At 37.7% G+C, this 14622-nt stretch overlaps 1 protein-coding gene and 1 pseudogene across 7 annotated transcripts in view; one reads left to right on the forward strand and one right to left on the reverse strand.

Moving 5' to 3' along the window:
- Cnot4 (CCR4-NOT transcription complex subunit 4) overlaps positions 1 to 14622 on the reverse strand; it is a 130910-nt gene that overhangs the window by 105305 nt on the left and 10983 nt on the right. The gene's annotated exons all lie outside the window — the stretch shown is intronic.
- LOC105742017 lies at positions 3982 to 5461 on the forward strand (annotated as a pseudogene).

Consider the following 14622-nt stretch of genomic DNA (forward strand, 5'->3'; position numbering starts at 1 on the left):
CTTCTTCTTGTATTTTAGGAATGGTCTATAGGGTGTTCAGGGTCTCACTACTAGATCAGACTCATAGTGATCTGCCTGTTTACAGCCTCCCAAGTGCTTGGATTACAGGTGCAGGCCACCATGCCCAGTCTCAATTGCCATCTCAGCACATCCTGGGGCGGGGCCGGCACGGCAGGCCCAGGGATCGAACCCTGGAGCCCTTGTGCCTGCTTGCAGGCGCTTTAATCTGCTGAGCTATTTAGCCGGCCCTTTCACATATTTCTTATATTAGCGTCTCACAGATCGCCATATAACTACTTAGTAACAGCTAATTACAGGGAGGTAGGGAAATCGATTTTATTCTTGAGTACTTCACACTCCTTTCAAGTCACAGATTCATCATACAGATAAAGGGGAGTACAGATCCATGTGTGGCCCAAAGTCCCTGCGCAGTATGCCACTCAGCTCCCTCAAAGGACTGCACTAACTGATTGATGCCTCTGTTCAGGCTACAACTTGACTTTGGCTCCCAGTTCTGGTGCGGGAACCCATGGGCTGAAAAGATCTTATGATGCTGAGTCAATGTTCTTAAAGTTACAATACTGGTGGAGAGATTACCTTTAGTGTAGAGGCAGTTGTGTAACGGAGCTACCAGACCGAGGGACTTGGGGACGTGTCTTAGTATGTGCTAGAATTTGTGGGAAATGTGTCCTCAGCTCGGTGTGAGAGTTTGGTCTCTAAGTGTCCTGAGGACTAGCATGTCCAGGCTGGGGTATAACTGGATGCGACATAATGCGGAGGGATGCTAACTCCTGAGGTACGGTAACTGTTGGAGCTCCGGTCGCAGCTTAGGTGCCAATTTTGCAGGTGGTGGATGCTGAGAGAGCAAGGGTCAGCACCTGGAGATGCAGGGACAAGGCCGCTCACGTTCATGGAGGTTGGACACAGCTGTCGCATCTTCTGCTGGGTTATTTTTGGGATAATCCTGTTGTTTCTCCCCAGGATTAGAGAGCATCATATTTTCAGGCAATGTGAGGTTACAGCCTCAAGGAAGAAAGGCCACCAAAGAACAGTCATTCTTTTTCAGCTTTTGAGGTTCAAAAGGTATTTTTTAATGCCTTGAAAATAAAACTAGCTTGTTCGATCTCTGGTTCTGACCAAAAAAAAAAAAAAAAACACACACACACACAAATAAATAAATAAATAAAATTTTTTAAAAAATAAAAAAGTAATTTCAGTGAATACATAAAAGATAATTAATTGAACTAAACACCACGTTATTAGGGCAAAAAGAAATACAGGGGAGCATGGTGGCACACACCTATAAGGCAAGCACTCTGGGAGTCTAAGGGAAGAAAACTACAAGTCTGAGCACAACCTAGGTAACTTAGTGACTTTGCAAGGTCCTGTCTTGCTAATAAAAAGGGCTGTCTTGAAAAATAAAAAGGGCTGGGGATGTAGTTCAGTATGAAGGCACTAGGCTTAATTCCTAGTACTACAAAGAGAAAGAGAAAGGAGAAAGTGGGAGAGGGAAAGGAAAGAGAGAGAAAAAGAGACACCAATTTAGACTCTTAAGACAGGAATTTTTCAAAAGAAACACAATACACGTCATATATATAATTTTAAATTTTCTACTAGTCAGATTAAGATAAAGAATGAAAACATAATTAATTTCATTTAACTCAATATATCCAAAATACTGGCTCAACATGTAACAAATATTTGAAAATTACCAAGAAGATATTCACATCTTGTTTTTGATATTAACTACTCTAACTTCCATGTGTATTTTCATGTCAGCACATCTCAATTCAGACTACCAACAATTCAAGTGTTAAGTAGTTAGGCTAATGAGTATCATATTAGACAATACAGGTTTAAGAAAAAGTTTGAAGAATCAGGCATATATTTCAAAGCAAGAAATTAAGTATTAAATTATAGTATGATTACTGATCACAGTATATAAGTGCTCTCTGGATAACCACTAAGAAGATAATGTACAGTGTAATGATTATCAAAACTGTCCTGTTAATCAGCTGTGAAACTGTCTCATTCATATTTATTTCTCAATAAAAATAAAAAGGTTAAGATAGCAATATTTATATGTATATATATACTCTCTGAGTCAAAGGAAAACTGATCAGAAAAAATCTGTCTTTAGAGAAAAGACTGAAAAGAGATTTAAAAAATAATAAACTGTGAAGTTCTTTTTAAAAATTAAGGCAAACCTACTTCAGCCTCCCAGAGTGTTAGGATTACAAGCATGCACTACAATGCCTGATTTCTAAATAAAGTCAATTATTTCTGAAAACCAATCTCTAAGGTTTTTACTATAGTGCGGTATAACTCCCCTAGATATCATTAACATTATTGCGCATGACAAGGATATTCAGAGTACCTTTTAAAAATATATTTTCCTCCACAATTTTACATATGATTTCTTCTTTACCTATTTGAGTCAGTTCCCTTTTTACTATTATCATGTACAGTATCATTCTGTTGTAAATTCTCAACAAAAATAAAACCAATGCCACAGAAGGTCATAAAAACATTTCTGGGGCCCACCAGATAGCTCAGCGGAATAAAGTGCCTGCTTAGGCAGATCAGGGGCTGGGGTTCAATCCTTGGCATGTATGCCAGCCCCACCCCCAGAGCATGACAACCCACTCCTGGAGCATGCTGAGAAAGCCATCGAGACTGGGCTTGATGGCATGTCCCTATAATCTCAGCGCTAGGGAGGCTAAAAACAAGAGGATCACTACCAGTCCGATCTGTGCAGAGACCCTGTAGACCCTGTACTAAATACATAAAAATTAAAATAAAAATGTATTTCTGAATAGCTGAAAAAAGGAGGTTTAATATATCAAATATTAATTCAAATATAGCCAAAAGTCCTAAGAAATATAATCCTGCTATCTGGGTACGTGGTAAAACACAAAGGGTAGGTATAAAAAAAGGACATTAAACTTGGCAGGAGTTGGGAGAAGGCAAGTATTACAGTGAACTAAGGGACTGCTACTGAAAGAGTGGTCCTAACTTCCACTCAAAGTAACTTTCCAGAAGAGCAACTCCACAGTCCTTTCTTTCCAATTTTTCTAGGACAGGTAGGAAAGAGAAAAGTTGATAGGGAGAAATGAAGGAGGCCACGAGCCATCTGACAACTCCTTTCCTACTTACTCAAACACATACTCAAAGCACACATGAAATGTGCTTCTACAGCCAAGATGATTTAGTAAAAAGAGACTAGAACTATCCCTCTAATCTTATCAATTAATGAAACTCCTCAAATATGGTACAAAATCTCTTACCACCTATATATTCAAAAGATCATTCTGACTGCTTTATTAATAGAAGGTACAGAGGACAAAGTAGAAGCAGGGAGATGTGTTATAGAAGGTGCTGTCATTACCCAGAACACATAATGGTGGCTGCAGACATGGTGAAAATTGGATGAATCGTAGATCTTTTGCAAGTTAAGACTAAAGCTTCACGATGAAATGAATGTGGAACATGAGACTATGAGTCAAAGATAACCCCAAGATTTCTCACCAGAGCAAGTGGAAGTTGCCAACAACTGAGATGAAAAAGCTATGAGGGCAAAGCAGATGTAAGGGCAAGTTTAAGGGAAAAATAAAATTCCATTTTGGACAAGTTGAGTTTGACATGTTTAACAGTTATGCACATAGAAATATTATATATGCACAAATCTGAGTCGCAGAATGCAAAGCTTTTAAGAACTGGAGAATGAGGGCAGCCAGACAGCTCAGCGAATTAAAGCGCCTGCTTAGGCAGATGCTGGGACTAGGGTTCAATCCCTGGCGTGCCCTCTCTGGCCCTGCTACCAGGGCACACTGAGAGGACCACTGAGATTGGGCGTGGTGGTGTGTGCCTGTAATCCCAGCACTTGGGAGGGTGAAAACAGGAGGATCACTACGAGTCTGATCTGTGTAGTGAGCCCTGTAATAAATACATTTAAAAAATAAAAAATAATAATTTTTAAAAATGGAGAATGAAAAGATAGGAAAAGTCCAGAACTTTGTGGGGATTAAAGTAGGAGACACAAAAGCATCACCCAGGAGACTCCTAGTGCAGGACATAAAAGGGGATAAAGGAATTTTAGGGAAAAAGGTGTGTGGCGGTGCACACTTGTAACTCAGCACTCTGGGACACTGATACAGCAGGACCACAAAGGCAAGCTCAATCTCAGCAACTTAAGTGACTTCATGAGACCCTATCTCAAAAATAAAGGGCGGGGGATGTAGCCAAGAGTGGCGGGGGGGGGGGGGGGGGGGGGATAAAGGACATAATAGGATTAGTCCTAGGGATTTCAGGCAAGTCTCATGTCAAGGCTACAAACACAGGAGAGAAAATGCTCCTCCTTAAAGTAAGACAAGTCTGGACAGGTCAAGGATTCAGCTTAGTGGTGCAGTGCCTGCCTGGCAAGCGTGAGGTCCTGAGTTTGACTCCCAGCATACCTCCTCCCCAATAAAAAGTCTGGGGAAGCATACTCTCAGTATAAATTCAAAGATCTCCAATAATGACTTCAAAACTGTACAAAGAAATCAAGGTGCTTGGGCTGGGGACATAGCTCAGTAGAATAAGCACTTGCCTGGCAAGTACAAGGGCCTGAGTTCAATCCCTGGTTATGCCAAAAAAAAAAAAAAAAAAAAAAAAAAAGGAAAGAAAGAAATCAAGGTGGCTGTACAATTTCTTGAATTAATATTATATACAGATTAAAAGTGTCTATCATCTAATAAGCAGTACAAGACAACCATGTATCAGTTAATCAAATGTAAAATAAAATTGCTACAGCAAAGACAGACTCATTTTACATTTTTCCTTTTTCAGCTGCATGTGTTCCCAAGTATAAAGAAGTAATAAAACAGACACCAAAAACTCATGGAGTAAAAAGAAAAACTGGAAAAATAAAAAAACTGGTTCTTAAAAGCGGGGTCAAGGGGAACCTGGGAAGATAGCTCAGCAGTCTAAGTGTCTGCCTGGCAAGTGCAAGGACCCGAGTTCGCTCTCTTCCTCGGCGCTGCCTACGGAGGAGGCAGCCGTCTCACTCTTGGAACCATGGTGGCCGAGACCCCTCGTGAAGCCCAAGATCATCAAAAAGAGGACCAAGAAGTTCATCTGGCACCAGTCAGACCAATATGTCAAAATTAAGCACAACTGGCGGAAACCCAGAGGCATCAACAACAGGGTGCAGAGGAGGTTCAAGGGCCAGATCTTGATGCCCAACATAGGTTATGGAAGTAACAAAAAGACAAGGCACATGCGGCCCAGTGGCTTCCGGAAGTTCCTGGTGCACAATGTTAAGGAGCTGGAGGTGCTGCTGATGTGCAACCAGTCTTTCTGTGCAGAGACTGCTCACAACGTCTCCTCTAAGAACCGCAAGGCCATCGTGGAAATAGCAGCCCAGCTAGCCATTCGAGTCACCAATCCCAATGCCAGGCTACGCAGTGAAGAAAACGAGTAGACAGCCTGTGTATATGTTTATTTGTGCTTCAGTAAAATCACAAAAAATGCAAAAAAAAAAAAAAAAAAAAAAAAGGACCCGAGTTCGATCTCCAGTACCGTACACCATGCTGGCCCTGGAACCTGTGTGCTTGATGCCAGCCCTGGAACCCTGAATGTGCAGTACCAGCCCCAAAACCAGGCATTGTGGCTCATGCCTATAATCCCAGAGCCAGGGTGGCTGAAATAGGAAGATCACTCCAAGTCTGAAGTGCATAGTGAGACCCTGTATCCAATAAAAAAAGCATTTGAATTTATTTCTTTATCCATCCCACATTAGTCATAGCATAATTTATTCACCCAACAAGCCTATATAGAATTGTATTACATGCCAAGTATAATTCCTAAAACCTTGAGTATATCAGGGAACAAAAACATTCGAAAGACATTTTAGACAGATAACAAGGACTACAATTCCATGTACACTAACAGAATGAATCTACAAGACAAGACAAATGAAAAAAAAAAGGAGAAAAATGGAACCAACAACAGTAAAATAACATGAGGATAGGTCAATACATATCAATTATAACTATTAATGTTAATGGTCTCAATTCACCAATCAAAAAAATAGACTCGCAGAATGGATCAAAAAAAAGCAAGATTCAACAATATGCTGCATATAATTATGAAACACATTTAATTCAGAAAGAAATTCACAGACTGAAAGTCAAAAGATGGAAACCAATACTCCAAGTGACAAGAACCCAGAAAAAAAAAAAAAAAAATCAGGGTTTTTTGTATTCTATTCTATTTGTAGACAAAGTATATTTCAAGCCAAAACTGATTAAGAAACAAGGAAGGCTACTACATACTTATAAGGGAACAATCCAAGAGGAAGAGATAACAATCATACACATATATACACCAAATACCAGCACACATAAATATATAAAACAAATTATTAAGGGGCATGAAAATTCAAATAAGCACTAATATAACTGTAATGGCATATCTCAATACCCCAATGTCACAAACAGACAGATCAATCAGATAAAATATCAACAAAAAAATAATCATAACTGAATCAAGCTTTTGAACAGGAGGACTTAGTAGACGTTTATAGAGTGTTTTATCACACAATATCACAACAGACGTTCTTCTCAGCTGCACACAGGATCTTCTCCAAAATAGACCACATACTAACTCACAGAACATGTTCAAGTGCATGCAAAAGAAATTGAAATTATCCCATGCATATTATCATACTATAGTGCAATGAAACTGAAAATCAATAGCAAAAGAAACCACAAGAATTTCAGAAACATATGGAAATTAAATAACACCATCCTAAACAACCAATGAGTCACAGATGAAATTAAAAGAGAAAACTATACAGTTTATACAATTAAAACAATAATGCCAGGACAGTGGACCCTTGACTTATAAACTCAATTCATTTGTGAGAGCTGGCTGTAAATCAAGACTATTTTTCCCTTAAGAAGTTATGGATACATCCATAATGCATTCCAAACCTATCAAAGCATCCCTCAACTAACCTTTACATAATGAAAGTGTTGTTCAATGTGTATAACTTACCAAAAACACCATTAATTTTCCTAGTGTATTCACTAAAAAGTTACAAAATGAGAGGGAGTGGGGACAAGAGATATATCTACATAAGTAAACAGGATGCTTTTGCCAACTGTACTGTGCATTTCTGCTGATTTATGGAAAGAAGCAGTTAATGCTTTAATTTGTTTCAACTCCTTTTTCTAATTGTTTGTACTTTTTCTCTTAAGTTCTTCAACATTTCTTTTTTTCTGCCAATTTTACACGCATATATCTGGTAATATGAATAATTAATTGGAAGACAATACTATGCATTACAACAAATACTGTGAAATTCATATTATTTTTTTGTTAAGTGAAAATCTGTATCACTTGTCATTTTTTAATTCTAATATGTACTCTCTTTAAAAAAAAATATTCCAGGGCTGGTGAGATGGCTCAGTGGTCTGAAGCACCTACTTAGAACAAGCTTAGCAAAGCACAGGGACTGCGGTTCAATCCCCCAGCACCACATGCCAGCCAGCCCCGCCCCCTGGTGGGCTGAGCTGGCCACACACACACACACACACACACAAATAAATAAAATAAATAAATTTAAAAAAAAAAAATAAATATATATATATATATATTCCAAGGGCTGGCCAGATGGCTCAGCAGATTAAAGCACCTCACAAGGACTAGGGTTCAAGCCTCAGTGTGTTGTGCCAGCCCTGCCCCCGGGGTGTGCTAAAACTGAGGTTGGGCGTGGTGGCACACCTGTAATCCCAGCACTTGGGAGGCTTAAAACAGGAGGATCACTACAAGTCTGATCTGTGTAGTGAGACCCTGAGGACCCTGTACTAAATACATTAAAAAAAAAAAAAATCCAACATTTCAATCAACTTTCTTACAAAAAAAAAAAAGTGCCTAAGGGCCAATTTAGCAGATTAAAAGGGTTTTGATTCCCCAGGCCTGCAGAGCCCCACCCCCAGGACACACTAAGATGCAACTGAGGTGGTGGCACACCTGTAATCCCAGCTCTTGGGAGGCTGTAAAAACAGGAAGATTGATAGAGTCCACCTAGTAGCGAGACCCTGAACACACCCTGGAGACACTTCCCTAAAATTTAAAAAAAAAAAAAAAAAAGTGCCTAGAATCATTTAACAAAAAACAACAATTTCATACCACACTCACCATTCAAATTGACATCTTGGCTTGTAGGAATGGAGGATGAAATGGAAAGGGATTACTATTTGGAAGGGTGTCCCCTTCCATAAGAATATCAGGAATTTGGCTCTCTGGTGTCCTTTGTTTCCTTGGAAGAATCACCAACCCACTAGAATCTACTTCTGGCTCACTAGGTCTCAATCTTTCCAGAACTAAATATTGGTCTAAGGTTGTCTGCTTCCAACTTCTAGCACTGTTTCTTCCTATTGTGATTGCTTTCTTTATCTTACCTTCCTTCCTCAGCTTTTTTACTAGCTTTTTGGGGGCCATTTTGATAGGTGTAATTGTAGCAATTATGTAAGGCATTGACCAAAATTACGTCCACTAGCACATTCATCTGAGCTCACACTGATTTTACTTCTGGCATGTCAAGTCTTTGTTTACAACCCCACAAGCAGCTAGCATTTGGGTCATAACTCAAGACTTCGATCATAAATTGAACCTAAAATTCCAGCTGTAACCCAAGTTGTTGTATGTCAGGCTGGTTGTAATTCAAGGGCCCACTATACAATATATGGAAACTCAAGGAGATGCAATGACAGCAGTTAGTCCTACAAGGGAAATGTATAGCAATGAAGTCCCATGTCAGAAAAACAAGCTCAAATAAACAACCTAATGTTGAACCTCAAGCATCTAGAAAAAGAAGAGCAAGTCAATCCCAAAGTTCACATAAGGAAGGAAATTATAAAGATCAAAGCAGAAATGCAAGACGAAGAAAGCAATAAAAAAAAAAAAATCAATGAATCTTTGAAAGATTAAATAAAATTGGCAAACCCCTGGCCAACTTTATCTAAAAAAAGCAAAGAAAGGACTCAAACCCACGCAATTCAAAATGAAGAGTGAAAACATAATAGATCCTAGAGAAATCCAGAAGATCATCAATATCTATTTTGATAATGTATACTCTAAGAAGATAGAAAACAGAAGAAATGGACAGATTTCTAGACATATATGAATTACCAAAACTGAATCAAGGAGATATAGAAATTATAAATAAACCAGTATCAATCACTGAAATCAGAGATATAATTAAAAGTCTACTTGCAAAGAAAAGCCTAGGCCCTGACACATTCCCTCCTGAATTCTACAATAAATTTAGAGAAGACTTAATGCTGAATCTCAAACTCTTCAATAAAATTGAAAGGGAATCAATATTCCCAAAGTCATTCCTGAAAGCAAGCATTACTCTGGTACCAAAACCAGAGAAAGATCAAAGCAAAAAAGAGAACTACAAGCCAATCTCCCTAATGAACCTAGATGCAAAAATCCTCAATGTGATATTGGCAAACGGAATGCAGCAAATCACTAAGAAGAGAATATAACATGACACAGTAGGACTCATCCCAGGGAGGTAGGGATGGTTCAACATACAAAAATCAATAAATGTAATGCACCATATTAACAGAGCCAAGGACAAAAACCTTATCATAATCTCAATAGTTGCAGAAAAAGTGTTTCATGAAGTCCAACACCAATTGATGATAAAAACCCTACTAGAAATTAGAATGTACGGTCTTTATTTCAGTCTGATAAAAGGCATCTATGACAAAACAACAGCCAACATTATACTAAACGGTCAAAAACTAAAAGCTTTCACTCTAAAATCAGGAACAAGACAATGATGTCTTCTATCACCACTTTTATGCAATGCAGTTCTGGAAACATTAGCCAGAGAAATTAGATACAAGAAAAAAATAAAAGGAATGAGGATAGGAAAGAAGTTAAATTATCTATTTGCAGATGACATGATACTCTATATAGAACACTCCAAAAACTACAGAAGACTTCTACATTTAGTAACCAAATTCAGCAGCTTGGCTGAATACAAAGTCAACACTCAAAAATCAGTAGACTTCCTCTACACAAATAGCAAACAAACTCATTCTGAGAAAAATTAGGAAAAGCACACCTTTCATAAGAGCATCCCCCAAAATGAAATACCTAGGAATAAATCTAATGAATAAAGGAAAAGAGCTGTACTTTGAAAACTACAGTACTCTATACTTAGGATCTTCATCTTTCAAGAATAGAAGCGAAAAATGTATTACAAAAGTAACAATTGAAGAGCTAGAAGGAAAACGGAAAAGTTTAACTCTTGGAAAACAAGAAAGAGATTTTCTTTTTTCCACAAGACACATCAGAGAAGGACAAGAAGAACCAGGGTAGGGTAGCTATTAGAGAATCAAGAAGTTTCAAGGTGGATAGGGGTTAACATAGTCAGTCTACTACAGCATTCAAGGAAAATGAAGATAAAGAGCTCTTTGATTTGGTGTTATGATTATCAATCACATCAGAGCCATGTTAGTAGACTGGAAATGTAAATGTGTATCACATTGTGAGAAAATAAGGAAGTTGTAATTGCAGACTATGGGAAAGACTATTCAGTCAAGAAACTGACTGCAAAGATGGCAAGAAAATAAATTACAATAACAGCATCCTTAGTTATTGTATGCCTACTTTAGGAGAGTATATGAACTAGAGATGAGAAAATGTAGACTGTTTCTGCCAAACATTCTTACATTTCATAGTACCGAAGATGTATTATTCATGCTGTTCAGGGCTTGGCCACTTGTTAACTGTGTGACCTTGGGCTTAAAATGTGCTTTTTACACTTTAGTTTTCTCACTATTAAACAGAGGCAAAAGGCATACCAATTTTTTAGGTCTGTTATGAGGATTAAACTATTTAATCCTTTAAAAACAATTAGAACACTGATATGTCATAAACATTTACTAAATGTTAGCAATTATTATATACTGCTGAAATGAGACAGGGGGTGCAGCCTAGAAAATGAGAGAAATTAATAAAATTATTGCCGAGTAATGCAATAATTAAATAGAAAGGCCTTAGGCCTTTTTTGTTGTCTGCTTCCTCTGCCTGGAAAAGTTTTTTCCATATGAGGTATGATCAGAATATACAGTTAATATTTAAATTTGAAGGCCAGTGATATAGCTCAGCAGCACAGTGACTGCCTGGCCAGCACAATATCCTGAGTTGGATTCCCAGTACCAAAAAAAAAAAAAGTAAATTTAAACATACGTTGTCGTTAATCTTCAAAATACTTCCACACACTTCAAACACATTTTATCATTCTTACAACTTTCTTCTTTTTATTGGTATATTTAGATATATAACAGTAACATTTTTTCTTTTACTTCTCCCTCTTAAGGTTCATTTGCCCAATAAATATTCATTGAGTGCTGATAAATATTTGTCTGTTGAATACCTATCAGGTATTATTTGGGTTGCTTTTGATAGATCAGTGAAAACAGACCAAAATGTCTCTGTGCATATCAAATCAAATACCACCCCAAGCCATTTTCCAGGATTAGTGATACAACTCAGTAATAACTCTTTCCCCACATATGTGAGGTCCTAGGTTTGATCCTCAGCCCCCTAAAATAAACTAAACATTTATAACTAAATAACATTTTTAAATCCCTGATTTAAACAATAAAATCTGTAATTATCCCCTCTTATCAAACCATAACTATATTTCTCTGCCTTTGCTCAAAATATTCAGTCACTATTTTCTAATGTATATATTAGGTTTGTTTCTATTACTTCCTGATCCAAAAACTATTCTAAGCAGGTCAGTTTTTTTGATTATCCCTTAAAAACTAAACACATGTCTACTTCATAAACATAAAAAAGTATATTGAATAAGTCTTTAAAATTTATAGATTTCTTCAAATGTATATACCAACAGCAAAAACTTATTTTGTATTTATTTTTAATGAATTTAGTACAGGGTCTCACTATAGATCAGACTCATAGTGATTCTCCTACTTTTAACCTCTCAAGCACTAGGATTATAGGCACGGACCACCACGACCAGCTTCATTCACAGTCTCAGTGCATCCCCAGGGCGGGGTCAGCACACCACGCCAGGGATCAAACACCCATCCCTACACCTGCCTAAGCAGGCACTTTAGTCTGCTGACATATCTGACCGGCCCAGCAAAAACATATATAACTATATGCCAAACAATGTTTTAAATACTACATGCATTAACTCACTTATCCCATACAACAATTCTAGGTCTTTTCATAAAAGAGGAAGTTGAAGCACAAATGGAGTGAAGAGGACTTTAAGGAGCTTGTCTTAAATACTATTTTAAAAACAAAACACTTGTTATTCCGTTACTCCAAGTACTGAAAACAATATTTCCTTTAAGATTATGTCCAGTGTTTTAAATTATAGAATTTAGTAGAACTGAGTAGCATACTATAAAATGCTCTACAGACCCTCTCCTAATAAACAAAAAACACAATCTAGGGTAAAGGCATAGCTCAGTGGTAGAACAAGTTTACAATGTGCAAGGAATTCCCAACACATATGCACACAAAGTGTAATGAATAAATATAAACCTATCATATGTTACAAGAACTCCCCAAAGCTGCTGAAAACTTTTGCTAGGCCAAGTGCCCATGATAAATGTTATAATTATTTACTGCAACATATATTAATAAAAATAAAAATTTAAAAACAAAAACATATAGCAAAACTTTATTATATTATTATTTTATTCTATCCTTGTTTTCATCTGGGTCAAAACAGATCTGAATGTTTTGTCTTTTGGAAGCAAAATTCATATCTAGGATTAGGTCTAGCACAAAAGATTTCCTAGAAGCAAGAAGTTCGCAAAAGTACCATTAAGTAAACTAACAGGTATTCTTCAATATGTCTCTACAGCTAAAGGGCCTCTTAAAAGGTTTCTAAGGATTCACTGAAAATTCATGAAGTTATTTTACAACTGATTTACATAAAATTAAAAGACAAGTTTTTCCATAAAACAGTTCTAACACAAGAGCATACTATTATTTTCTTTTTTTCCCCCCAATTTTCCCATCACTTCCAGCAGAAAAAAGACAAAAATTTGCCAAGTTCTAAGATAGATTACATTATGTAAACCTGGATAGGGACACTAGTTTGATTAAGAAAATATCAAAGCCCAGCCTTTCCAACTAGTAGTAACAGCCTACCTTAGAAAATAAAATCTTCAGCACAGATAGGGACCTCACAAATCCTTCATACACACACGCTCTGTTGACCGAGGGACACGTTTGCTACTCTTATGAGACGCTATTTAATCAGGCACTACATATTTATCCAAAAAAAAGAAGAAAATCTCAAGTGTGTACAACAAAAGCAGCAAAGGAAACAACACTGTCACTGCCTGAGGCAAAAGGGTAAGGAATGATTATTAAAATCTGAGGCATTCCTGCTACACTTGTTATCTTCCACCTTCTTGTAGGTATATAAAGCACCTACCCTCCTGGCTAACCAAGATACATCAGTCAGCCACAGAAAACTAGCTTCTTCCCAAGCACTGTCAGAATGAAAAATATGTAAATTATTAATAATCTGAGATGAATTCAAATGAGTCCCTGATCCCCAAACTATATGGAAGAAATTTCTGGAGCAGGGGCAATTTTCTCCTTCCTTTACCCACTGCTACCTACTGTGACACTCTTTTTTTTTTTTTTTTTTCAGAACCAGGGATTTAACTCAGGCCCTTGCGTTTGCCAAGGAAGCACTTATTCCACTGAGCCATCTCCCATGCCCTGGTTGGGTTTTTTTGTTTTTTTTTCCCCCTGGAACCAGGGATTGAACTCAGGCCCTTGCGCCTGCCAGGGAAGCGCTTATTCTACTGAGCCATCTCCTGGCCCCTAAAGCTTGCTGGTTTTGTTTTTGTTTTTATTTTTATTTTATTTTGTTTTGCAGAACCGGGATTGAACTCAGGCCCTTGTGTTTGCCAGGGAAGCGCTTATTCCACTGAGCCATCTCCCCGGACCCTACTGTGACACTCTTATAAGGGACTCCATACCTCAGGATGTATTATTCAGCTTTCTATTAACTTCAACAAATACCTGACACAACCTATAAAGAGAAAAAGGTTATGGTGCCTCCCAGTTTTAGAAATTCCAATCCTGATTGAGTAGGCAACTACTTCCAGGCCTCTGGTGACTGGACAGGATATAATGGCAGGAAGCATGTAGTAAAACAAAACTACTCATCTCAAAGGTGGAAAGAAAACAAGAGAAGAGACCAAGGCCTCACAACCACTTCAAAGGCACACCCCAACGACCTAGGAACCCCACACAGACCCTACCTCTTGAAAATTCCAAAACCTCTTAATAGCACCAGCCCAGGAGGTTTGGGGGAACATCTAACATCCACACTATTTAGTAAAAGTATTAAAATCGTGAGAGGGACTGGGTTTGCAATTACCACTAACAATATTCTCCAACACTAAAGTTCTCCTTGAGATAGTGAGGTTAAGATTGATAGCCTAAATCATTTGATAATACCAATAAGCTTTTCTTCTGGATGGGTAACAACCTAAGTTTGCAGACCAAAATTAGAGAAAAAGGAGGGCTACAAGGAAAGCCAACTTTTTG

The sequence above is a fragment of the Octodon degus genome, unplaced genomic scaffold (genome assembly GCF_000260255.1).
Source record: "Octodon degus isolate 3935 unplaced genomic scaffold, OctDeg1.0 scaffold00032, whole genome shotgun sequence".
NCBI lineage: Eukaryota > Metazoa > Chordata > Mammalia > Rodentia > Octodontidae > Octodon > Octodon degus.